The 26,724-nt window shown below is 40.6% G+C and overlaps 1 pseudogene; it reads right to left on the bottom strand.

The window, feature by feature from the left end:
- LOC120065983 overlaps positions 1-26,724 on the bottom strand; it is a 40,881-nt pseudogene that overhangs the window by 11,306 nt on the left and 2,851 nt on the right.

Genomic DNA, 26,724 nt, shown 5'->3' with positions numbered 1-26,724 from the left:
AGAGAAAATGTTGGACAAAGAAAAATGGTGAATTTTGCTAACGTGTTTATAATAGATTTACTAATAGATTTACATATTGTGTCTTCCCTGTAAAACATTTTAAAAATCTGAAATGGTGGCTTCATTCACAGGATCTGTATCTTTCATTAGGTGTCTTGGACTTGTGATTTAATGATATTTAGATGCTACTATTTAATTGTGACGCTATGCTAGCGATGCTAATCAGTGTGTGTGGGGGGGGGGGGGGGGGGGGGTGCTCCCGGACCCGGGGTAGAGGCTCGTGAAAGGTTAAATATGTCCACCTAAATATATGTATTCCGGAGCTTTCTTAAATCTCCTAAATATACGACAGACACTTCAAAATCGTATTCCTTATGATTTATTTTTGACTGCCTTTTTTACCATTTATGAATGTGTTGTTATGGCCTGTAGTAGTAAAGGCCAAATTCAATATTTTAAATGTTTTCTTTCTATATATATATTTTTGAAACATAAAGGGATCCTAAAATTTTAAATGAAATATCTAAATGATCGATAGTATGGCTATCTTAAAACAATTCCATATGTACCCCCCCCCCCCCAACGGCTTAGACTTTTAACAGAAAATTACCATTTTCAACAAATGTAAATACCAATGTAGCCAAGATACACAAGCGATAGCCTCTGTTCATACAGCTTGTTTTAACCTGCCGACTGCATGTATCTGCTGTCGTCTCTATTGAATGTATCTGCTGTAGTCTCTATTGAATGTACCTGCTGTCGTCTCTATTGAATGTACCTGCTGTAGTCTCTATTGAATGTACCTGCTGTAGTCTCTATTGAATGTACCTGCTGTAGTCTCTATTGAATGTACCTGCTGTAGTCTCTATTGAATGTACCTGCTGTAGTCTCTATTGAATGTACCTGCTGTAGTCTCTATTGAATGTACCTGCTGTAGTCTTTATTGAATGTACCTGCTGTAGTCTCTATTGAATGTACCTGCTGTAGTCTCTATTTAATGTACCTGCTGTAGTCTCTATTGAATGTATAGGTTATGCAAATTAAAGTATTTATATGTGTGTCTTTTTGTCTTTGTTCATATCATCTGCTCTACGTCAACTTCCTAACAACTTTGGTTGGTATGGCAATAAAGTATTGAATCTATATTGACTAGTATCTGCTGTGTACTGTACCTGTGAGTGGCAGGCTGAGAAAACGTGACTGGTGATGATGCTGCAGCGTTTCAGAGACCACGACTCCCTGTAGGATCTTAAAGTGCATGGGTTTTTTATGACATCAGCGTTGGGGCAACTGGGTGACACTTTCCAGCTGTTCCCAAACTCCAGAGCTTCAACAGCCACTTCCTGGTTTCTGGACGTGAAGTCGTTCTTTCCATTACCGTCGTAGTTTCCACACAGACCACACACTTGGCCCTGGAAGAAAATTAACAATTAAATATAATAACTTCTTATGGCTGCAGGGGCAGTATTGAGTAGCTTGGATGAAAGGTGCACAGAGGTGCCCATATTAAACGGCCTGCTCCTTAGTCCCAGTTGCTAATATATGCATATTATTATTCATATTGGATAGAAAACACTCTGAAGTTTCTGTTTGAATTATGTCTGTGAGTAATTCAACCAGAACTCATTTTGCAGCAAACTTCCTGACAGGAAGTGGAAAATCTGAAATCGATGCTCTGTTCTAGGGCCTGCCTATAAATGTACTTGATATATATCAGTATACATGCACTTCATACGTCTTCCACTAGATGTCGACAAGCAGTGAGAGAAGAAATTGAGTGTATAACTTGATCTGGGGTCGAATAAATGCTCTTTGTATGACGTGTCACCATTTTCCTGTTTTCTGGAGAGCGCGTAAAGGGACCTGGTTTTGCCTCTGTACAGCTGTCGTTATAGACGACTAATATCTCCGGCTTTGATTTTATTTGATACATGTGACAATATCATCGTAAAGTATGTTTTTTCAATATAGTTTTATTAGATTATTGACATTTTTTCGGGACGTTAGGTGTGTTGCGTTGTCTGCGTTTGTTCACAAAGGAGAGCTTAGCGCCACTTTGCTAGCTTTCTGTGCTAATTGACTGGAGAAGAGGACATTCTAAATCCAAACAACGATTGTTCCCGACAAAGGACCCCTTGTACAACATTCTGATGAAAGATCATCAAAAGTAGGACCCATTTTATGATGTTATTTCATATATCTGTCGAACATGTTGTACTAGTAGTTTGCGGCCAGGTTTTGGGCACGCTCTCGCCATAACGTAAACTGCATATCGTAATGAAGTTATTTTTAGATTTCTAACACGGCGATTGCATTAAGAACTAGTGTATCTATCATTTCCTATACAACATGTATTTTTTTGTTATGTTTATGAATAGTTATTTGGTCAGAATATGTGAGTGCCAGAAAAATATCCGGACGTTGTGGGAAAAAGATGCTACGTTAGCACAATGTATAACCACTGATTTCAGCTCTAAATATGCACATTTTCGAACAAAACATAAGTGTATGTATAACCTGATGTTATAGGACTGTCATCTGATGAAGCTTATCAAGGTTAGTCAAAAATTATATATCTTTTGCTGGTTTGTTACGATCGCTAACTTTTGCTGCTGGGGAATGGCTTGTGTTTCTGGTTTTTGTGGTAAGCTAATATAATGCTATATTGTGTTTTCGCTGTAAAACACTTAAGAAATCGGAAATATTGTCTGCAATCACAAGATGCCTGTCTTTCATTTGCTGTACACCATGTATTTTTCAGAAATGTTTTATGATGAGTATTTAGTTATTTGACGTTGGTGTCCGTAATTACTCTGGCTGCTTCGGTGCCATTTCTGACGGTAGCTGTGATGGTAGCTGCAATGTAAAACTGATTTATAGCTCAAATATGAACATTTTTCGAACAAAACATAGATTTATTGAATAACATGTTATAAGACTGTCATCTGATGAAGTTGTTTCTTGGTTAGTTTGGTTGGTTCTTGGTTAGTTAGGTTGGTTTTGTGCATGCTACCTGTGCTGTGAAAAATGTCTGTCCTTTTTTGTATTTGGTGGTGAGCTAACATAAATATACGTGCTGTTTTCGCTGTAAAACATTTTAAAAATCTGACATGTTGGCTGGATTCACAAGATGTTTATCTTTCAAATGCTGTATTGGACTTGTTAATGTGTGAAAGTTAAATATTTCTAAAAAATATATTTTGAATTTCGCGCCCTGCACTTGAAGTGGCTGTTGTCATATTGTGCCCGGCTTCGGGCTTGCAGCCAGAAGAAGTTAATTATGAGATTTCTGCTTTTTGAATTTGGCGCTCTGCACTTCGACTGGCTGTAGTCATATCATCCCGGTAGCGGGATGGCAGCCATAAAAGGATAACTTGAAGTAGCTAAAAAAAACATTTATAAAAATGGTATGCCAATGCAGCTGCTAAACAGAGATACAGTGCAATCACTGGTTCAAAATGTCCTATTCTAGTCACTCACCTGGAAGGTAGAGCTGAGTTTGATGAACAGGCTATTCTTCTTATCCCACATGAGGATGAGTCCGTTTTCAGCCTCAACAACAACATAGATACCGATAGAGTGGACCTGGTATGGCACGTCAACCCCCTTCTCTTGTTTGATCACTTTTACAGATTCATCTGCTAGTATGATTTCATTGCTCTGAAAGACAGAAACAGAAAGTGTTCATTGATAATGTAATACTAGTAGACAGCTTTTACACTGTGGTGGTGCTGGGTTTTACACTGTGGTGGTGCTGGGTTTTACACTGTGGTGGTGCTGGGTTTTACACTGTGGTGGTGCTGGGTTTTACACTGTGGTGGTGTTGGGTTTTACACTGTGGTGGTGCTGGGTTTTACACTGTGGTGGTGCTGGGTTTTACACTGTGGTGGTGCTGGGTTTTACACTGTGGTGGTGCTGGGTTTTACACTGTGGTGGTGCTGGGTTTTACACTGTGGTGGTGCTGGGTTTTACACTGTGGTGGTGCTGGGTTTTACACTGTGGTGGTGCTGGGTTTTACACTGGGGTGGTGCTGGGTTTTACACTATCCAGGGTTACACTGTGGTGGTGCTGGGTTTTACACTATCCAGGGTTAAAATGTGGTGGTGCTGGGTTTTACACTGTGGTGGTATTGGGTTTTACACTATCCAGTTTGTACACATAAACTACATGTCGATTTGAAATTCTACTGTCAAATGTCCAGACTTGTCTATTGTACCTTTAATGCATGTATGAAGCCGTTTATGAACAGCAGTTCCTACCCCTAAGAAGAGCTTGATGGCCTTGGAACAGGTAGTGCCAGTGGTTCCACAGGGAATGTTCTCTGAGATCACTCTGAAGGTTCCGTTTGGATTGTTGCTGCAGTAGTCCTGCAGGATGTATTCAAATACACCATCAGAAAACCTTTGCCTCTTAGTTATTATTATTACGTCAACTTAATCATAATTAGAAAATATGTGCATCATACATAAAGTAGGGGTTTTATTAAAATACAAATCAAATCATAAATACAAATTATTATTGCCCTACCTGAGTAAGAGTGTATTCACAATCTCCATTGAAAGTGAACCTTTCCTCGTCAAAAGTGATGAAATGCCCATCTCCATATATGGCACACATCCCATCACACTGCGTATTGGTACACTGCCATTTTCTGCCTTCGCAAGTGCTACAATGATGCAAACATAATCACATGGGAAAATTTTACATTTACATTACATTTTAGTCATTTAGCAGACGCTCTTATCCAGAGCGACTTACAGTAGAGTGCATACATTTTATTACATTTTTACATACTGAGACAAGGATATCCCTACCGGCCAAACCCTCCCTAACCCGGACGACGCTATGCCAATTGTGCGTCGCCCCACGGACCTCCCGGTTGCGGCCGGCTGCGACAGAGCCTGGGCGCGAACCCAGCCCAGCCTGGGCGCGAACCCAGAGACTCTGGTGGCGCAGCTAGCACTGCGATGCAGTGGAGGCTTCAGAAGGAAGCATTTGACAAATCCAAAGAAGGAGAAGAAGAAGAGGGATAGAAGTTGATTTTACCAGGTATTGCAGTCTACTTTGAGCACATGTCCAGGTTGGTAGTAGACTCCATTGTGAGAACAGGGACATAGGTCTTCCTTGATGCATCCTCCATTTCCATCAGACAGCAGACCATCAGGACATACACAGCCTGACACACACTCTGCACTGATCTATAACACACATTGAAATAGGGAAGGACTGACATGAATTTAAGTTGGACATTATGTTCCTGTATGTCCCTCCACCCTCCAGGGTATAAGATGTGGACATTATGTGTCTGTATGTCCCTCCACCCTCCAGGTTATAAGATGTGGACATTATGTGTCAAATGGATCAATTGATCAAGTGTTTGAAAAGATACAAGGATGACTTTTAAATATGATCTCCTTGATGTTCATGTAGATCAGGTTCTCTGTAAACGTTACAGATGTCTGCTCAAACAGAAACCCTCTAAAAAGTCAATCTCTTCAGAGGATATCGTTTGGATCCTGGGCCTAGCTATGTCCAAGGTAATAAATAATTTGATCAATCTGACACTGTGTTAACATAACATTGTCCTTGTATGTTTTTATTAAAACGTGTTGCAATATATGTTTTTATTAACGTGTTGTAAGTCATGTTTTTATTAACGTGTTGTAAGGCGTGTTTTTATTAACGTGTTGTAAGGCTAGTTTTCATTAACGTGTTGTAAGACATGTTTTTATTAACGTGTTGTAAGGCATGTTTTTATTAACGTGTTGTAAGGCATGTTTTCATTAACGTGTTGTAAGACATGTTTTTATTAACGTGTTGTAAGACATGTTTTTATTAACGTGTTGTAAGGCATGTTTTCATTAACGTGTTGTAAGGCATGTTTTTATTAACGTGTTGTAAGGCATGTTTTTATTAACGTGATGTAAGGAATGTTTTTAGTAATGTGTTGTAAGACATGTTTTTATTAACGTGTTGTAAGGCGTGTTTTTATTAACGTGTTGTAAGGCATGTTTTTATTAACGTGTAGTAAGGCATGTCCCATTGTAGACTTACACAGTGACTGTCAAGTGTTTGACAGCTCTTCTGGCACTCTGAGCCCTTGGCTCCGGGTCCTGCACTTGAACAGTTGAAGAAACCCATTGGTTCTTCACAGGCTGTAGGGAACAAAAGTAGGTTTTATAGGTTAGTAGGAACTAAAGTACAGAGTCTTGGTTGTGAAGTGATTTGCTGTATTTGTCAAATAAAGATGTGTTCTGAATTTCAGAGTACTCACATAGATGTTGTGGTTCTCCAGTACAGCTTAATTTCCCTTGTCTGCAAGAGCTGGGTGTTTAAGAGGGGTACAAGAGGAGGGGGTTAAGCATGGTTTAACATGCCTCTTGAAGTAAACCAAGACTTCAGAAGAAGACCGTCGATTTCTAAAAATTTTAGTAGAGCCACAACAAAGAAGACCATCAGATTTTAAGAGATTTTCTTTCACACGCCAACCAAGTCCTTACCAAGTAGCCCCATAGATCCTGGTGACCTCTCCAGAGGGTACTACTGTGCCTCCATGGTAGCAGGAGCAGCGTGAGGCAGGGACACACTCTCCCTGGTCGTTCAGGTAGGTTCCCTCGGCACAGCCACAGCCGTCCACAGACACATGGTCTGACTGTTCAATTCAATTAAAAGTGTTTTATCCTTGAGGGGAAATTACTGTGGGCATGTCTGTAACAACAAGACAACAAAAACATACAAAACAACAACAAGACAACAACAACAAGAAGATACACAACAACAACACACACAACAACAAGACAACAACAACAACACACACAACAACAAGACAACAACAACAAGAAGATACACAACACAAAACACAGGCAGTGCCCCCCCGGTGATGATACATTTTTACATACATTTCCATCAATTCCCATTATTAAAGTGGCTGGAGTTGAGTCAGTATGTTGGCAGCAGCCACTAAATGTTAGTGGTGGCTGTTTAACCGTCTGATGGCCTTGAGATAGAAGCTATTTTTCAGTCTCTCGGTCCCCGCTTTGATGCACCTGTACTGACCTCGCCTTCTGGATGATAGCGGGGTGAACAGGCAGTGGCTCGGGTGGTTGTTGTCCTTGATGATCTTTATGGCCTTCCTGTGACATCGGGTGGTGTAGGTGTCCTGGAGGGCAGGTAGTTTGCCCCCGGTGATGCGTTGTGCAGACCTCACTACCCTCTGGAGAGCCTTACGGTTGTGGGCGGAGCAGTTGCCGTACCAGGCGGTGATACAGCCCGACAGGATGCTCTCGATTGTGCATCGTTAAAAGATTATGAGTGTTTTTGGAGACAGGCCAAATTTCTTCAGCCTCCTGAGGTTGAAGAGGCGCTGTTGCGCCTTCTTCACCACGCTGTCTGTGTGGGTGGATCATTTCAGTTTGTCCGTGATGTGTACGCCGAGGAACTTAAAACTTTCCACCTTCTCCACTACTGTCCCGTCGACATGGATAGGGGGCTGCTCCCTCTGCTGTTTCCTGAAGTCCATGATCATCTCCTTTGTTTTTTTATGTTGAGTGTGAGGTTATTTTCCTGACTCCACACACCAAGGGCCCTCACCTTCTCCCTGTAGGCCATCTAGTCGTTGTTGGTAATCAAGCCTACCACTGTAGTGTCGTCTGAAAACTTGATGATTGAGTTGGAGGCGTGCATGGCCACGCAGTAATGGGTGAAACAGGAGAGGGCTGAGAACGCAGCCTTGTGGGGCCCCAGTGTTGAGGATCAGCAGGGTGGAGATGTTGTTTCCTACCCTCACCACCTAGGGGTGGCCCGTCAGAAAGTCCAGGACCCAGTTGCATAATAATAATAATATTAAATAAATAACATTAATAGAAATGAGATGTCCATGTAAATGTACCTGGCAGGTAAAGTCTGTCTGGCTCAGTGAACGACAGGTGCGGTCACAGCTGGTCATGGTGTATTCATAGACCATCGTGTCAGGGCAGCTAGAGGAGTACTTCCCTGTGGAAAACAGGGTGGTGATTCAACAGTTAATTACATGTTTTGCGGTATTTTGTTTTTAAATGTTGGTAAATAGGAGGGGAAACCTTTCATAAATAAATATATTCAGTATCTGATGTTTATCTTACCACAGGTGGTGTTTCTCCATCCACTGAGCAGGACGCCTGCAGCAGCACATGCATGGACGTAGGAGGAGACCGCAGCACACATGCACTCCTCACTCCTCTCACAGTTACAGCTGTCATATAGGCAGATCTATAGGGAGAGAAGAAGAAACAGGAGAAGAAGAAGAACGTTCAGTTATGAGTTAACTTCTCTAGGATAGGGTGCAGAGTTTTCACTTTGGGAAAAATAGTGTGCCCAATTTCAACTTCCTTCTACTCATCCCCAGAATATAATATATGCATATTATTAGTAGATTTGGATAGAAAACACTCTGAAGTTTCTAAAACTGTTTGAATCATGTCTGTAAGTAAAACATAACTTATGTAGCAGGCAAAACCCCGAGGACTAACCATTTATTTTCTTATGTCACTGTCTGTTCAATGATTTTTCATTGGAATACAAAATTTATGATCACCCTGTTTTCAGTTCCTACTGCTTCCACTGGATGTCACCAGTCTTAGGAAATAGGTTGAGGATATTCATTTGTGCAATGAAGAAGAAGGCCATGGGAAGCAGAGTAACGTCATGTGTACTGTTTGAGAGTTGCCCAAGACTAAAAAAAGTAGCGTTAGTTTGTTGCTCTCCTCTATTGAAAACAGATAGACCCGTCTTCAATTTGATCGATTATTAACGTTTACAAATACCATAAGTTGTATTACAAAAGTACTTTGAAATGTTTTGGCAAAGTTTAGAGGTAATTTATTTAGATATTTTGTTGTGACTTTGCACAAATTGGAAGCTGTTTTTTTCTGGATCAACCGCGCCAAATAAATGGAAAATTTGGATATATATGGACGGAATTAATCGAACAAAAGGACCATTTGTGATGTTCATGGGACCTATTGGAGTGCCAACAAAATAATCTCGTCAAAGGTAATGCATGTTTTATATTTTATATCTACGTTTTGAGTAGCACCGGTAGGGTTGAAATATGCTACTCTCTCTTTGTTTACTGTTGTGCTATCATCAGATAATAGCATCTTATGCTTTCACCGAAAAGCCTTTTTGAAATCTGACATGTTGGCTGGATTCACAACGAGTGTAGCTTTAATTTGGTATCTTATATGTGTGATTTAATGAAAGTTTGATTTTATATCATTTTTTTTATTTTGGCGCTCTACATTTTCCCTGGCTTTTGGCCAAGTGGGACGCTACCGTTCCGCTATCCTAGAGAGGTGTTAAAGCACAGGACAATAGTATTATACAAATCTGATTATATGTTTTGAGATAAATTAAATTAAAATTAGATAATTTTGATATAGAACTTCTTAAATGATCGTTTAAAAACATATATATTCTTAGAGCTTTGGGATAACTCTGTAATTAAAAAGCATTTGAGAAGTTAAAATCATCATACTTACTTCCTTGTAGTAATTTGGGTTGATCTCAGTGTGGCATTTGGAAAATATTCCTTCACGATCTGACAGCATCGAGCACCAGTGCTTGGCATATCTCTCTGTAAATCATATGAGATATTAACAACATTTCACAAATAAACAAAGAGTTTTTATCTAGGCTTTACTGTGCATCTCAGTAGACATACGTCAGTGTAATCCCCAAGAAGTATTCCAAAGCTCTGATAAAGGCTCTCTATGCCGAAACATAATGAAACAATTTAAATGGTTAGTTAGAAAATAAACTCAGATCTATGCACAGCGTGATCCTTTTTCTACTACTAGTAAGGAAATGTTTTGTTATTATCAAATCCCTCAGTCGAGCCCCTGATTCCCTTTTTGTTCAAGCTGGGCTGAAGCGTGTTTGGGTATTGTTTCATTAGCCCAGGGGTTTCCAAACCTTTTTGGCCCACGACCCCATTTAGAAAATTCTCGCGAAGGCAACCATGTGAAAAAAAATATGTGATTAACAGACAGTGTTAACCTTTTTATTTGAGGCTATGATGGCAGTCAATTGAAAAACATGAACAGTATTTCTGATTGTCTTCTCAACTCACCATCACATACTGTTAATGTGGGGCTATGATGATAGTAAATTTCAAACTAGTCTTACATAATGTATCTTATCTCACCACCACTTATGTGTGTGGCTTGATGCATGTCGCATCAGAGCTTCTCAAAGTCAGGGGGCGTGGTCAACAGTGAGCATCTCATCTCTGCTGTCACATCCAACCTGGATCGATATTTGGTTTTAATGCAGACAAGAGCACTGAATCCAACTTCACACAGACATGAGCTGGTGAAGGGTACCAAGGTGCTTTCAAGACAAATGGAAAATACGATTCCAAATCATGACGTCAGCGATCTTCAGGTCGGAAGTTGGAGCTCTAGAAAGAGGCCAGAGGATCTCGTCATAGTATCCCTGTGCATTCAAATTGCCATCGATAAAATTCAAGAGTGTTCATTGTCTGTAGCTTATGCCATACCATAACCCCACCGCCACCATGCGGCACTCTGTTCACAACGTTGACATCAGCAAAACGCTCACCCACACAACGCCATAAATGTTGTCTGCGGTTGTGTGGATGCCAAAAACTCTAAAATGACATTGAAGGTGGCTTATGGTAGAGAAATAAACATTCAATTCTCTGGCAACAGCTCTGGTGGACATTCCTGCAGTCAGCATGCCAGTTGCACGCTCCCTCAAAACTTGAGACATCTGTGGCATTGTGTTTTGTGACAAAACCTCACATTTTAGTGTCCTTTTTTTTTTACCCTAGCACATGGTGCACCTGTGTAATTGTCATGTTGTTCAATCAGCTTCTTGATCTGCCTCACCTGTCAGATGGATGGATTATCTTGGCAAAGGAGAAATGCTCACTAACAGGGATGTAAATAAATTTGTGCACAACATTTGAGAGAAATACGCTTTTTGTGCGTATTGAAAATGTCTGGGGTCTATTATTTCAGCTCATGAAACATGGGACCAACACTTTACATGTTGCGTTTATATTTTGATCAGTGTGTATATTTTTTTGTATTTTGGAAATTCTCCCGTGACCCCATTTTCATATAAAGTGACCCCACATGGGGTCGTGACCCCTAGTTTGAGAACCGCTGCATTAGACATATGCAGCAGTGTTTTTAAAGAGGTTGAAGGAGTACCGTTCTCTACACTCAGACTGCATGGGATCTCAAAGCTCTGTGCCACATCAGGACAGCCTGCTTTGTTCTTCCACGTGTCGGCGAATGTTACAGCGGTTCCTTCCACCAGTCCATTGATGGTTCTGAAGTCGTCAGCTTGGACGCTGTTAAAGTCTCCACAAAGACCTGGATAAGAGGTACAAAACATTACAACAGGTGGTTTGAACTAACATTGACTAAAGATGCAATGCATCAAGTATCATCAGTTTACTAATAATTGTTTCAGGTGAGGTTTGACCGAACCCCTCAAACAACTGGTATAGTGACACACGTTACATGAACAATAGTTTGATAACAAATCATCTTTTATAATAATAATGCATGAGATTTATATAGCGCTTTTCAAAGACCCAAACACGCTCATCTTTCCACAAAGACGTTAAATGAACAGAGAGAAACATACCCTGGGTTTTTTCTTTGTTTGAACTGCTAGCTACGATGTAGACCTGCATTATAGGTGTTAGCTGCACCTCTAGACGGAGCCCATAAGAGGTATGCACAACGATGTAGAACGTAGAGGGCTGAAAGATCCTTACATCCGCTGTGGAAAATGCACCATGACAGCGCAATACACAAGGGGTGGAACAGTGGCAAAGGTACCCACAGGACAAACAAAATAATATTAGTCTGAGGAGAGATTAAATAGCATTAATACAACAAAAATAATTCTAAACACAAGTTCTAGTCACAATCTGGTTTACCATTAACTTTTAGCTCCCACTTCCCTATTGTGGGATGCTTATGGTGTTACATGCTCCTTACTACGCCAAGATGGCGTAGACGTCCTTTGTCCTCGTCGTGTCCCGTGTATATATATTTTTTTCTTCGCATATCTTATAAAAACTCAACTTCAAAACACTCTCCTGCAACCCGCCTCACCAAATGTGGTGCGAATCTGTTTGTTTCTTTTAAAAGTATTAGTCACCTCAAATCTGAAATCCACAACAGAAGCTAGCCAGAAGTTAGCCAGTTCACTAGCTAACATTAGTATTCAGCTAACCACGGCTAGCGGTCATCAGCTATCCTTTAGCTCGGAAAGCTATCGCCAGTTTTGTACAACGCGACTCAGACCAGAACATACCGGATCTATTTTCTCTCCATATCCCCTGATTCCTACCGCAAGCTCTGGACATTTTCACCTGGATTTTGCAGCTAGCTAGCTGCTATCCGAGTGAATATTGGCTAACATTGGTCCTGGAGCAAACACCAATTATCCCGGAGCTAGCCAGCTGAAGAGTTCCATCAGCCACTCCTGGGCTACAATCACCTAGCCGGACCCGTTTTACTGCCGATGCGGAGCCTCACGACAGGACTACCAACATTATCTGCCCGAGGGAGTTATCCAACTGGCTCCTCCGTCGCAACGTAACCTGAACGCCCATCTGCGGTGTGTGTGGCCCATTAGTCGTTAGCTGTCTTGAGCATATCGGCTGCTAGCTGAAAAGGTTATTCGAACAGTTTTCCTGGGCCACTATAACTATTTTGCCAATTGGATTGGTCCCCTCTACCACACGGAACCCCACTAATCTACCGACGGAAACGCACGAGGTGGCTAAAAACAGACCTCCGTCTTCTACTAGCTTGCTACCCATGGCTCGGGTAGCTGTCTGAATCGCCGTGACCCCAACCAACCTCACTACTCACTGGACCCTTATGATCACTCGGCTAAGCGTGACTCTCCTTAATGTCAATATGCCTTGTCCATTGCTGTTCTGGTTAGTGTTTATTGGCTTATTTCACTGTAGAGCCTCTAGCCCTGCTCAATATACCTGATCCAACCCTTCAGTTCCACCACCCACATATGCGATGACATCACCTGGTATCAATGATGTTTCTAGATACAATATTTCTCTCATCATCACTCAATGCCTAGGTTTACCTCCACTGTATTCACATCCTACCATACCTCTGTCTGTACATTATACCTTGAATCTATTTTATCGCCCCCAGAAAACTGTACCTTTTACTCTCTGTTCCGGACGTCCTAGACAACCAACTCTCATAGCCTTTAGCCCAGTGGTTCCCGTACCCTTATCCTACTCCTCCTCTGTTCCTCTGGCGATGTAGAGGTTAATCCAGGCCCTGCAGTGCCTAGCTCCACTCCTATTCCACAGACACTCTCTTTTGTTGACTTCTGTAACTGTAATAGCCTTGGTTTCATGCATGTTAACATTAGAAGCCTCCTCCCTAAGTTTGTTTTATTCACTGCTTTAGCACACTCTGCCAACCCAGATGTCCTAGCCGTGTCTGAATCCTGGCTTAGGAAGACCAGCAAAAACTCTGAAATCTCCATCCGTAACTACAACATTTTCAGACAAGATAGAACAGTCAAAGGGGGCGGTGTTGCAATCTACTACAGAGATAGCTTGCAGAGTTCTGTCCTACTATCCAGGTCTGTACCCAAACAATTTGAACTTCTACTTTTAAAAATCCACCTCTCTAAAAACAAGTCTCTCACCGTTGCCGCCTGCTATAGACCACCATCTGCCCCCAGCTGTGCTTTGGACACCATATGTGAACTGATTGCCCCCCATCTATCTTCAGAGCTCGTGCTGCTAGGCGACCTAAACTGGGACTCCCCAGCCATCCTACAATCTAAGCTTGATGCCCTCAATCTCACACAAATTATCAATGAACCTACCAGGTACCACCCCAAATCCGTAAACACGGGCACGCTCATAGATATCATCCTAACCAACTTGCCCTCTAAATACACCTCTGCCGTTTTCAACCAAGATCTCAGCAATCACTGCCTCATTGCCTGTATCCGTAATGGGTAAGCGGTCAAACGACCTCCACTCATCACTGTCAAACGCTCCCTGAAACACTTCAGTGAGCAGGCCTTTCTAATCAACCTGGCCCGGGTATCCTGGAAGGATATTGACCTCATCCCGTCAGTAGAGGATGCCTGGTTATTCTTTAAAAAATGCCTTCCTCACCATCTTAAATAAGCATGCCCCACTCAAGAAATGTTGAACCAGGAACAGATATAGCCCTTGGTTCTCTCCAGACCTGACTGCCCTTAACCAGCACAAAAAGATTCTGTGGCGTTCTGCATTAGCATCGAACAGCCCCCGTGATATGCAACTTTTCAGGGGAGTTAGAAACCAATATACACAGGCAATTAGAAAAGCCAAGGCTAGCTTTTTCAAGCAGAAATTTGCTTCCTGCAACACTCAAAAAAAATTATAATAATAAAATAAAATAAAAAAGTTCTGGGACACTGTAAAGTCCATGGAGAATAAGAGCACCTCCTCCCAGCTGCCCACTGCACTGAGGATAGGAAACTCTGTCACCACCGATAAATCCACTAGAATTGAGAATTTCAATAAGCATTTTTCTATGGCTGGCCATGCTTTCCACCTGGCTACCCCTACCCCGGTCAACAGCACTGCACCCCCCACAGCAACTCGCCCAAGCCTTCCCTATTTCTCCTTCTCCCAAATCCAGTCAGCTGATGTTCTGAAAGAGCTGCAAAATCTGGACCCCTGCAAATCAGCTGGGCTAGACAATCTGGACCCTTTCTTTCTAAAAAATGATCTGCCGAAATTGTTGCAAACCCTATTACTAGCCTGTTCAACCTCTCTTTCGTGTCGTTTGAGATTCCCAAAGATTGAAAAGCAGCTGCGGTCATCCCCCTCTTCAAAGGGGGGGACACTCTTGACCCAAACTGCTACAGACCTATATCTATCCTACCCTGCCTTTCTTAGGTCTTCGAAAGCCAAGGTAACAAACAGATTACCGACCATTTCGAATCCCACCGTACCTTCTCCACTATGCAATCTGGTTTCAGAGCTGGTCATGGGTGCACCTCATTCATGCTCAAGGTCCTAAACGATATCTTAACCGCCATCAATAAGAAACAATACTGTGCAGCCGTATTTATTGACCTGGCCAAGGCTTTCGACTCTGTCAATCACCACATCCTAATCAGCAGACTCAACAGCCTTGTTTTCTCTAATGATTGCCTCGCATGGTTCACCAACTACTTCTCAGACAGAGTTCAGTGTGTCAAATCGGAGGGCCTGTTGTCCGGGCCTCTGGCAGTCTCTATGGGGGTGCCACAGGGTTCAATTCTTGGGCCAACTCTTTTCTCTGTATACATCAATGATGTCGCTCTTGCTGCTGGTGAGTCTTTGATCCACCTCTACGCAGATGACACCATTCTGTATACTTCTGGCCCTTCTTTGGACACTGTGTTAACTACCCTCCAGACGAGCTTCAATGCCATACAACTATCCTTCCGTAGCCTTCAACTGCTCTTAAATACAAGTAAAACTAAATGCATGCTCTTCAACCGATCGCTGCCTACACCTGCCCCCCGCCCAGCATCACTACTTTGGACGGTTCTGACTTAGAATATGTGGACAACTACAAATACCTAGGTGTCTGATTAGACTGTAAACTCTCCTTCCAGACTCACATCAAACATCTCCAATCCAAAGTTAAATCTAGAATTGGATTCCTATTTCGCAACAAAGCATCCTTCACTCATGCTGCCAAACATACCCTCGTAAAACTGACCATCCTACCGATCCTCGACTTTGGTGATGTCATTTACAAAATAGCCTACAACACCCTACTCAACAAATTGGATGCAGTCTATCACAGTGCCATCCGTTTTGTCACCAAAGCCCCATATACTACCCACCACTGCAACCTGTTGGCTGGCCCTCGCTTCATATTTGTCGCAAAACCCACTGGTTCCAGGTCATCTACAATACCCTGCTAGGTAAAGTCCCGCCTTATCTCAGCTCGCTGGTCACCATAGCAGCACCCACCCGTAGCACGCGCTCCAGCAGATGTATTTCACTGGTCACCCCCAGGGCAAATTCCTCATTTGGCCGCCTCTACTTCCAGTTCTCTGCTGCCAATGACTGGAACGAACTACAAAAATCTCTGAAACTGAAAACACTTATCTCCCTCACCAGCGTTAAGCACCAGCTGTCAGAGCAGCTCACAGATCACTGCACCTGTACATAGCCCATCTATAAATAGCCCAAACAACTACCTCATCCCCTACGGTAAAATAAATAAATAAATAAACATGCTGCTAAACAAGGAAAGAAAGACGAAAAAAGAGACAACTTCTAGTACAGTATGCACTGCATGGGAAGGTTTTCAAATATATGTTTATACTGATTAATGACTACAAACAATTAGACAGATATCACATTTCTGTATCCCTCTTCTCAAGCAGCCATCAATCAGTCACTCACCCATGAAAAGCGGCAACTGAGAAAACATCTTGTTGACAAAGACCCTTCCACTGGCCTCGATGACGATCATCTGCAAGTGATCAAATTACAACTTGAATAAATGACACTCCCCTGGTGATAAGGAGTGTGGAACAGGGTTGGAGTCATTTCCAGTCAATTCAGAAAGTTAACCTAATTATTCCAAGTGTTCCTCACTGAAAAACAATGAAGAGCATTGGAATTGGAATTCAGTGGACTGCCTGAATTGACTGGAATTTAAATGTAATTTGCTCCAACCCTGAAGTGGTGATATGAGTCACTGGCAGCAGCAGAAGTCTCAACATTGAGCTTTTTTCCCCTGAACATACACAACATGGTTTGATGTTGATATATTTTAATACGATACTATCAGGTGGGTGTGTCACTGCAGAAAGGCTAACTTACCATGGACTCTGGGGTCACCAGGGTTACAGATCTTAGGCAGGTCTCAATGTCCGTCTTCCCACATTTCACTATGTCACCCAGGACTGTGAAAGCAGTCTCGTTGGTTTGCTGGGGACAATTGGTACAAGGTATGACAGTAAAGTTAAGGTATGACAGTTAGGTTATGGTATGATAGTAAAGTCAAGGTATGATAGTAAAGTTATGGTATGATAGTAAAGTTAAGGTATGACAGTAAGGTTAAGGGAACACATATTTTGTAACACACTACTTACTACTTGCCTACTTTTGGTTCTAGGGAACTACAGTTCCTTCAGGAAGTATTCACACCCCTTGACTTATTCCACATGTTGTTGTGATACAGCCTGAATTTTAAATCGATTCAATATTTTTTTCACACAATACCCAATAATGACAAAGTGAAAACATGTTTTTAGAAATGTTTAATAATTTATTGAAAATTAAATACAGAAATAACTTATTTACATTAGTATTCACACCCCTGAGTCAATACATGTTAGAATCACCTTTGGCAGCGATTACAGCTGTGAGTCTTTCTGGGTAAGTTTTTAAGAGCTTTGCACAGCTGGAATGTAAAATATTTGCAATTTGCAATTATTTGCAATTTTCTTACATTCTTCAAGCTCGCAAAGAAGGGCACCTATTGGTAGATGGGTAAAAATTAAAAAGCAGATATTGAATATCTCTTTGAACATGGTGAAGTTATTAATTACACTTTGGATGGTGTATCAATACACCCAGTCACTACAAAGATACAGGTGTCCTTCCTAACTCAGTTGCTGGAGAGGAAGGAAACCACTCAGGGATTTCACCATGAAGCCAAAGGTTACTTTGAAACAGTTACAGAGTTTAATGGCTGTGATAGGAGAAAACTGAGGATGGATCAACAACATTGTAGTTACTCCACAATACTAACCTAATTGACAAGTGAAAAGAAGGAATCCTGTACAGAATAAAAATATTCCAAAACATGCATCCTGTTTGCAACAAGGCACTAAAGTATTACTGCAAAAAATGTGGCAAAGCAATTCACTTTTTGTTCTGAATACAAAGTGTTATGTTTGGGGCAAATCCAATACAACACATTACTGAGTACCACTCTCCATATTTCAAGTTAAACACTATTATTGGACATAGAGTGAGTCAATGCAACGTATTATGTGACTTGTTAAGCAAATGTTGACTCCTGAACTTATTTAGGCTTGCCATAACAAACAATACTTATTGATTCAACATTTCAGATTTTTCTTTTAAATAAATTTGTTTAATATTGAAAAGAAATTATATGACTATGGCATGATGGGATAATTGTGTGTAGGCCAGTAACCCCCCCCCCCCCCACCCCCTAAAATCACTATTTAATACACTTTGAATCAGGCTGTTTCACAACAAAATGTGAAAAATTTAAGGGGTGTGAATACCTTCTGAAGGCACTATATATTATGGTTCAACTTGATTGAAAAGTATTTATGAGATTAATATGGATAGTGATAGCAATGGTATGTATAAGCACCTCCAATGCAAGTGGCTGCCAGCTGTTGGCCGCAATCTATGCCGGATGTGGCCCGTTCGTGGGCCAGTACATGTTCGCTAGCGAGTTAGGAGTTAAATCTACTAAACATACAGTATGCGTCAGCATGGAGTCATATTAGTGCCAAATGACATGGAATCTGAATTGAATCACTTTGAATTTGTATGAAGAAATCACATTTTTATTCAATACTTCTGTTGGCACTAATATCACTTCATACAGTAGGTTAGATCCCTACCTTGGACAGGACATATGAGCAGTCTCCAGACAGTAGGTTAGATCCCTACCTTGGACAGGACATATGAGCAGTCTCCAGACAGTAGGTTAGATCCCTACCTTGGACAGGACATATGAGCAGTCTCCATGGAAGGTGTATGCTTTCCCATCGTAGGTGGTGATGTGGGAACCTCCCACTATGGAGCAGGTAGCTGGGCAATCTAGATCCATACAACTCCACTGACCTTGGATACAGGTACTAACGGAGAGAGACAGTCAGTTTAGCCTCAACACATCCGGATCAACACACACAATAATTCAGTGTATATAAACGCAATGCAGCTCTTACCATTTATGGCATGTTCTTGAGAATGATTGCCCAGGCTGGTAAGATTGTCCGTTGTGGAGACAAGAGCATTGGTTCACAGCTACACAGCCAGTCTGAGTGATGTCATCAAACACGGTTCCTACGAGAAAGACATTTAGCCAGCTGATCCCATGACTTACATTCAATACATTACATTTAGTCAGTTGATCCCATGACTTACATTCAATACATTACATTTAGTCAGCTGATCCCATGACTTACATTCAATACATTACATTTAGTCAGCTGATCCCATGAATTACATTCAATACATTACATTTAGCCAGCTGATCCCATGAATTACATTCAATACATTACATTTAGTCAGCTGATCCCATGAATTACATTCAATACAATACATTTAGGTCACCTGGTTCCATAATAACATTCAATACATTTAGTCAGCTGATCCCATAAATGACATTCAATTAATGTAGTCCTTCCTTATCTCATAAAATACATTGATCCATGTAGTTCAGTATCTTAATAACTTCTTGTCAATATGGGGGCGCTGTTTCACCATTGGAAAAAATAGTGCCCAAATTAAACTGCCTCGTACTCAATTCTTGCTCGTACAATATGCATATTATTATTACTATTGGATAGAAAACACTCTCTAGTTTCTAAAACCGTTTGAATTATTTCTCTGAGTGAAACAGAACTCAGAACTTTCTGCAGCACATTTCCTGTCAGGGAGTGAGATTTCAGAAATCGAGGTCCCTGTTCTAAGGTCAGTTTATAAGTCCCCATGTAAGCCATCGGGCTACATGCACTGCATACGCCTTCCTCTAGATGTCAGTAAGCGGTGAGAATTTGAATGGAGTCGATTGCGCAATCTGGGACCTTATATAAGACCGTGGAACAGGAAGTACCGTCCTTTTCAACGGTGCGTCTGGCCCAAGAAGACATCACAATGACGTCCTGCAAACGCTTTCGTTTTAGTAGTTCTATATCTCCGGTCATGTTTTTATTCGTTATAGGTGTTAAAGACATCATAAGGTAGTTAATTTAAACCGACTTATAGCAGTTTATAGCAGTTTATTGCGATTTTCCTGGATTTCTTTGTGACGCGCTTCCACGAGTTGGGCACCTCTCCAGTGGGTGGCTAACGTTTAGCGGCTAATTCGACAGGACAAGAGGACATCTTTCAGCCAAAAGACGATTGTTTTGAAGAAAGGACACCTTGCCCAAGATTCTGATGGAAGCTCAGCTAATAGTAAGCAGTCTTTATGCTGTTACTTCATTGTTCTGTTGAAAAAAAGTAAAATGCATGAGACGCCATTTCTTGCAGTGTAGCCTTGCGTTATCGCAGCCTGTATTGCGCAGTAACGATAATTTTAAAAATGTAATTCAGCGATTGCATTAAGAACTAATTTGTCTTTCAATTGCTGTCCAACCTGTATTTTTTTAGTCAAGTTTATGAATAGTTTTCGATAAGAATAGGTGCCGTTCCAAGATGGCGCCGGACAGATTGCTTGAGATTTGAACACTATTCTCAATGTATAAGCACGATTTGTGCCGCTAAATATGCAAATTTTCGAACAAACTCTATATGAATTGTGTAATATGATGTTACAGGACTGTCATCTGAAGAATTCTGAGAAGGTTAGTGAAAAAATTAATATATTTTGGTGGTTTATACGTTATTGCTATGTTTGGCTTGAATCAATGCTGTTGTAATGTTTGCTATTGTGCTAAGCTAATATAACGCTATATTGTGTTTTCGCTGTAAAACACTTAGAAAATCTGAAATATTGTCTTGATTCACAAGATCTGTGTCTTTCATCTGCTGCACGCTGTGTATTTTTAAGAAATGTTTTATGATGAGTAATTAGCTAATACACGATGGTCTCTGTAGTTATTCTAGTCGTTTTAGTGAGAGTTGTGATGGGGGCTGCAATAGTAAACTATGATTTATACCTGAAATATGCACATTTTTCTAACAAAACCTATGCTATACAATAAATATGTTATCAGACTGTCATCTGATGAGGTTGTTTCTTGGTTAGTGGCTATTTATATCTTTATTTGGTCGAATTTGTGATAGCTGCTGATGGAGTAAAAAAAATGGTGGAGTATGGAAGTGGTGTCTTTTGCTAACGTGGTTAGCTAATAGATTTACATATTTTGTCTTCCCTGTAAAACATTTTAAAAATCAGAAATGATGGCTTGATTCACAAGATGTGTATCTTTCATTTGGTGTCTTGGACTTGTGATTTCATGAACATTTTATTATATGATATCCCTGTGGCTTTAGGCTAGGCTATGCTAGTCAGCTTTTGTGATGGGGGTGCTCCCGGATCCGGGTTTGGTAGGCGTTAGAGGTGAATCACTATGGTACATCTGTTGCAGAACTTTTGTTAAAGTAATGAAATCTCCAGTCCTACAGTAAGGCTACTCTTCCAATCTATTTAACCTTTAACCTTTTCCTGGTTTAAATAGCCACATAACCAATATTAGGGTTTTATACAGTCTTCCTGGTTTAAATAGCCACATCACCAATATGAGTTTTATACAGTCTACCTGGTTTAAATAGCCACATCACCAATATGAGTTTTATACAGTCTTCCTGGTTTAAATAGCCACATAACCGATATTAGGGTTTTATACAGTCTACCTGGTTTAAATAGCCACATAACTGATATTAGGGTTTTATACAGTCTACCTGGTTTAAATAGCCACATAACCAATATGAGTTTTAATACAGTCTTCCTGGTTTAAATAGCCACATAACCAATATGAGTTTTAACCTGTCTAGCCCCTGGGTTCCGCGAGCGGAACCCCCCCACATTCCACTGAAAAGGCAGCACGCGAAATTCAAAAAATATTTTTTTTAAATATTTAACTTTCACACATTAACAAGTCCAATACAGCAAATGAAAGATAAACATCTTGTGAATCCAGCCAACATGTCCGATTTTTTAAATGTTTTACAGCAAAAACACCACGTATATTTATGTTAGCTCACCACCAAATACAAAAAAGCACAGACATTTCTTTCACAGCACAGGTAGCTTGCACAAAACCCCCAAATAGAGATAGAATTAGTCACTAACCAAGAAACAACTTCATCAGATGACAGTCTTATAACATGTTATACAATAAATCTATATTTTGTTCGAAAAATGTGCATATTTCAGGTATAAATCATAGTTTTACATTGCAGCTACAATCACAAATAGCACCGAAGCAGCTAGAACAATTACAGAAACCAACGTGAAATACCTAAATACTCATCATAAAACATTTATGAAAAATACATGGTGTACAGCAAATGAAAGATAAACATCTTGTGAATCCAGCCAATATTTCAGATTTCTTAAGTGTTTTACAGCGAAAACACAATATACCATTATATTAGCTTACCACAATAGCCAAATACACAACCCATTTATCAGCAGCAAAAGTTAGCAATCGCAAAAAAACAGCAAAAGATATATAATTTTTCACTAACCTTGACAAACTTCATCAGATGACAGTCCTATAACATCAGGTTATACAATACACTTATGTTTTGTTAGAAAATGTGCATATTTAGAGCTGAAATCCGTGGTTATACATTGTGAAAACGTAGCAACTTTTTCCCAGAATCTCCGGATATATTTCTGACACTCACCTAATCTGACCAAATAACTCATCATAAACTTTACTAAAAAATACATATAGGATAGCAAATGAAAGATACACTAGTTCTTAATGCAATCGCCGTGTTAGAATTCTAAAAATAACTTTAGTACGACATACAGCTTACGTTATAGCGAGACAGCGCCTGCAATGAGGGCGGAAAATAGTACTAAACATTTTCCACAGAAATACGAAATAACATCATAAATGGTTCCTACTTTTGCTGAGCTTCCATCAGAATCTTGTACAAGGGGTCCTTTGTCCATAACAATCATTGTTTGGTTTTAGAATGTCCTTTTCTCCTGTCGAATTAGCAACCAAAGCTAGCCAAGTGGCGCGAAGCTGTCCATCATCACCAAACGCAGAGAACGGAAAAAGCCAAAACTCCCGATAAACCTTCAATAATCTGATAAAACTATATTGAAAAAACATACTTTACGATGATATTATCACATTTATCAAATAAAATCAAAGCCGGAGATATTAGCCGTCTATAACGACAGCTTTTCAGAACGCAATCCAGGGTTCCTTCCCACTCCTTGCTGAACAAAGAACATTTGGGGTCATGTCATTCCAAGAGCTCTCGTTTGACCTCAGATCAAGCTATACACCCCATTTCACCTCTCACTGCCTGTTGACATCTAGTGGAAGGCGTATTAAGTGCATGTATATCCATAGATTTCAAGCAAATGAATAGGAAGGCCCTGGAACAGAGCCTCGATTTCAGATTTTTCACTTCCTGACAGGAAGTTTGCTGCAAAATGAGTTCTGTTTTACTCACAGATATAATTCAAACGGTTTTAGAAACGTGAGAGTGTTGTCTATCCAATAGTAATAATAATATGCATATTGTACGATCTAGAATAGAGTACGAGGCCGTTTAAATTGGGCACGATTTTATCCCAAAGTGAAAATAGCACCCCCTATCCCAAAGAAGTTTTAATACAGTCCTTCTGGTTTAAAATTCAGGGATGTGGACTCCAGTCATGTTGCAACTTGAGACTTGACAAAAAGTAAAACACTTCCCACTACACTTCGACTTGAGCATCTATGACTCGTGATTTAACTTGGATTTGAGCTGTATGACTCGATTTGTCATCTTGTGCATGTAAACCTATCTGGTATTTGAGCTGTATGACTCGATTAGTCATCTTGTGCATGTAAACCTATCTGGTATTTGAGCTGTATGACTCGATTTGTCATCTTGCTCATGACAACCTATTTAGTATTTTAATCAGAGTGCTGCAGGTTCTGTGCGTTTTGTTCTGTGTCTTGACCAATCAGATTAACGGAAATCACAAGTTGCGCACGCCGGGCGCAAATCACATAATCTATCAAAACGCTGTCTGCTCCACTTTCCTCCGGGATGTATTTAGCAAACATGATAACACATCACTCCCGACATACCCAAGCAAGAACTCTTCACGGAAATGTTTCAGCAGCCTACACTTAAACTGTATGGGAAGAAAACTAGAGGATTTCTCAGTCTGACTATGCTACTGATAACAACCGCAGCCTGGAGCTGTATAGTCTACAGTCAATGCGCCCTGGCCCTCTGGCCCTCTGGCCAGGGTAAACCACGTGGTAATGTAGTGTGCTCTGTCCCCTCTGGCCCTCTGGCCAGGGTAAACCAAGTGGTAATGTTGTGCAGCCTATTTATAAGCATTTATTTGTTTTAGGAGAAAATGTGTTTGCTTAGGACTTGCAAAATTGAGACTTTTTCCCATCTCTGTTAAAATCAGTGAGTGTGCATAGCTGACATATGATGTTGTATTCAGCTACTTTAAAATAGTTACACAGCTGACATATAATGTTGTGTTCAGCTACTTTAAAATAGTTACACAGCTGACATATAATGTTGTGTTCAGCTACTTTAAAATAGTTACACAGCTGACATATAATGTTGTATTCAGTAAATGAGTGCATGTACCAGCAGGGCAGAAGCATCCGTCGGTGCAGTGTTCCTCACAATGCTGGTTCCTCTCTGGGTTGGAGCAGGTATCAGTGCAGGGACTACCACACTCCTGGTACTGCATGCTTAAAGGACACGTCTTCACTGCTCAACACAGACAAATAACCCTGGTCACAAATCTGTTTCTGAGTCTTCATTACTTCACATGTTCACGTATTCTTCTATTGACATCATTGGAAGTGAAAATTGGGATTTGCTCCTCAGTTTTCAGTCACATAAATGTAAATACTAGCATGTCAAAGAAGAAGACACTATCGATGACCTAAGGAAGGGCATTATTGCATGTCAAAAGTGTTTACTTTGAGTTACAACAAAACTCTGGCTGAGGATTGTTTTTGTACCTACATCCAACCTACCAACAGAGCAATACAAACAAACCATCCAAAATAAAAACAAAAAGGATATGCAAAACAGTGATGCAAAAAAGATTCCCTTACAGCAGAAGTGGTCGGTCTTCCACTCTTGGGGTTTCCCCCTGCGTGAGCACACTGGCGGGAGTACTCTGACATGGTGGGGCAGGCGCAGCTGGCACTGCTGCTGCTGTTGCCACAGTGACACATGTCTTCTGCACAGGCCTTGATGAAGGAGTCTGTGGCAATCAGGTCCTTACAGTTACTGAAGGCAAGACTGGTGAGAAGCTGCTCACAAAGTTTGGTCTGAAAGGATGAAGAAGAAGAATTACTAGAGGCAACAGAGGGATTATATACTGATCAAATGTCAGCAATGATGATGTTGATATTGATATTTTAAACTAACAATCATGTTTAAATGTAATGAATAAGAAATCTTAAATGTTCAGCTCAGCTCTAGACTTGTAAGTACCTGGTCTTCACACTGCTCAGTGTGACCAGGGATTTCTGTACAGGTCTCAGTTGGGCCATTCATCTTCCAAATATCTCCATAGTCGATTGTCTTCAGATAATCACCTGTGGATGAATAAACCGTTTCGTTTTACCAGTTTATTTCCCCTTACAAACAGTCTCTGTCATCATGTGTTTTGTGTTTTTGTTAACCCTTTCATACAATGGTACCTAGAAATATACTTTATAACCCCTTCCTAACCCATAGATTGAACCCACACATTCATAAACAGAACAGGAGCGTAATCCACCCCTCTAAGACATTTGGTGGTTTTGTTTACCATTCCTAATGAACTCGTCGTAAATCTGGACTCCGTTGAAGTCTCCACACAGCCCACAAGTCTGATTCTGGAACTTTGAGTCCAGCTCCACCTATAACACCAATGGAAGATGACTGAGGGTTAATGCATTGCAAATATGTACATTTCACATACAGCTAGCTGGCCATGCACCTACAGCAGTTCATATGTACTGACATTTCACAGGTTTCAACTGTTCTAGCCTGGGTACCAGTCTGTTTATGCTAACATTCCACTCCTTGTACCTGTGCTACAAGCATTTCGCTACTTCCACAATAACATCTGCTAAATATGTGTATGCGACCAATAGAATTTGATTTGATATAGCTATGTTTGGCATATGACACTGAGTACAAGGAGTGGGATGTTAGCACAAAACAGGCACTGTATTTCAGGTTAGGTATGTACAGATAGGGTCAATACAGAGCATTAGGCTACCTAACAAAATACAAAAGTGTGCACAGAACTTTGCTAATATTATTCAATGTTTTATGTACTGTATACCCAAGTGGTTATTCATTAAAGTGAATTATGCGGATTAGGGATCATGTCTACAATATATCTACAATAGGAAACCTGTTTCACTGTAGTTTTATTCTGGTCTGATATGAAATGGATAGGATCTGAACAACAATACCAAATACATTCACTGTATGAATCTTCCCAACTATTTGTTTCTCCGTTTTAATAATCAGGATTCTATTTTTTGTTGGTTTGTGTTCTATAACCATCTGACAGGGGGAGGTGTCTTACAATCCCCTCTGACTTTACCTCTACTGCACATGTACTCTTCCCTTTAAAACCTTTTAAACTCTCATCATGTTGTTAAAACCTTTTAAACTCTTATCATGTTGTTAAAACCTTTTAAACTCTCATCATGTTGTTAAAACCTTTTAAACTCTCATCATGTTGTTAAACCTTTTAAACTCTCATCATGTTG

The sequence above is a fragment of the Salvelinus namaycush genome, chromosome 21 (genome assembly GCF_016432855.1).
Source record: "Salvelinus namaycush isolate Seneca chromosome 21, SaNama_1.0, whole genome shotgun sequence".
Lineage (NCBI taxonomy): Eukaryota > Metazoa > Chordata > Actinopteri > Salmoniformes > Salmonidae > Salvelinus > Salvelinus namaycush.
This window is presented reverse-complemented; position numbering and strand designations above follow the sequence as displayed.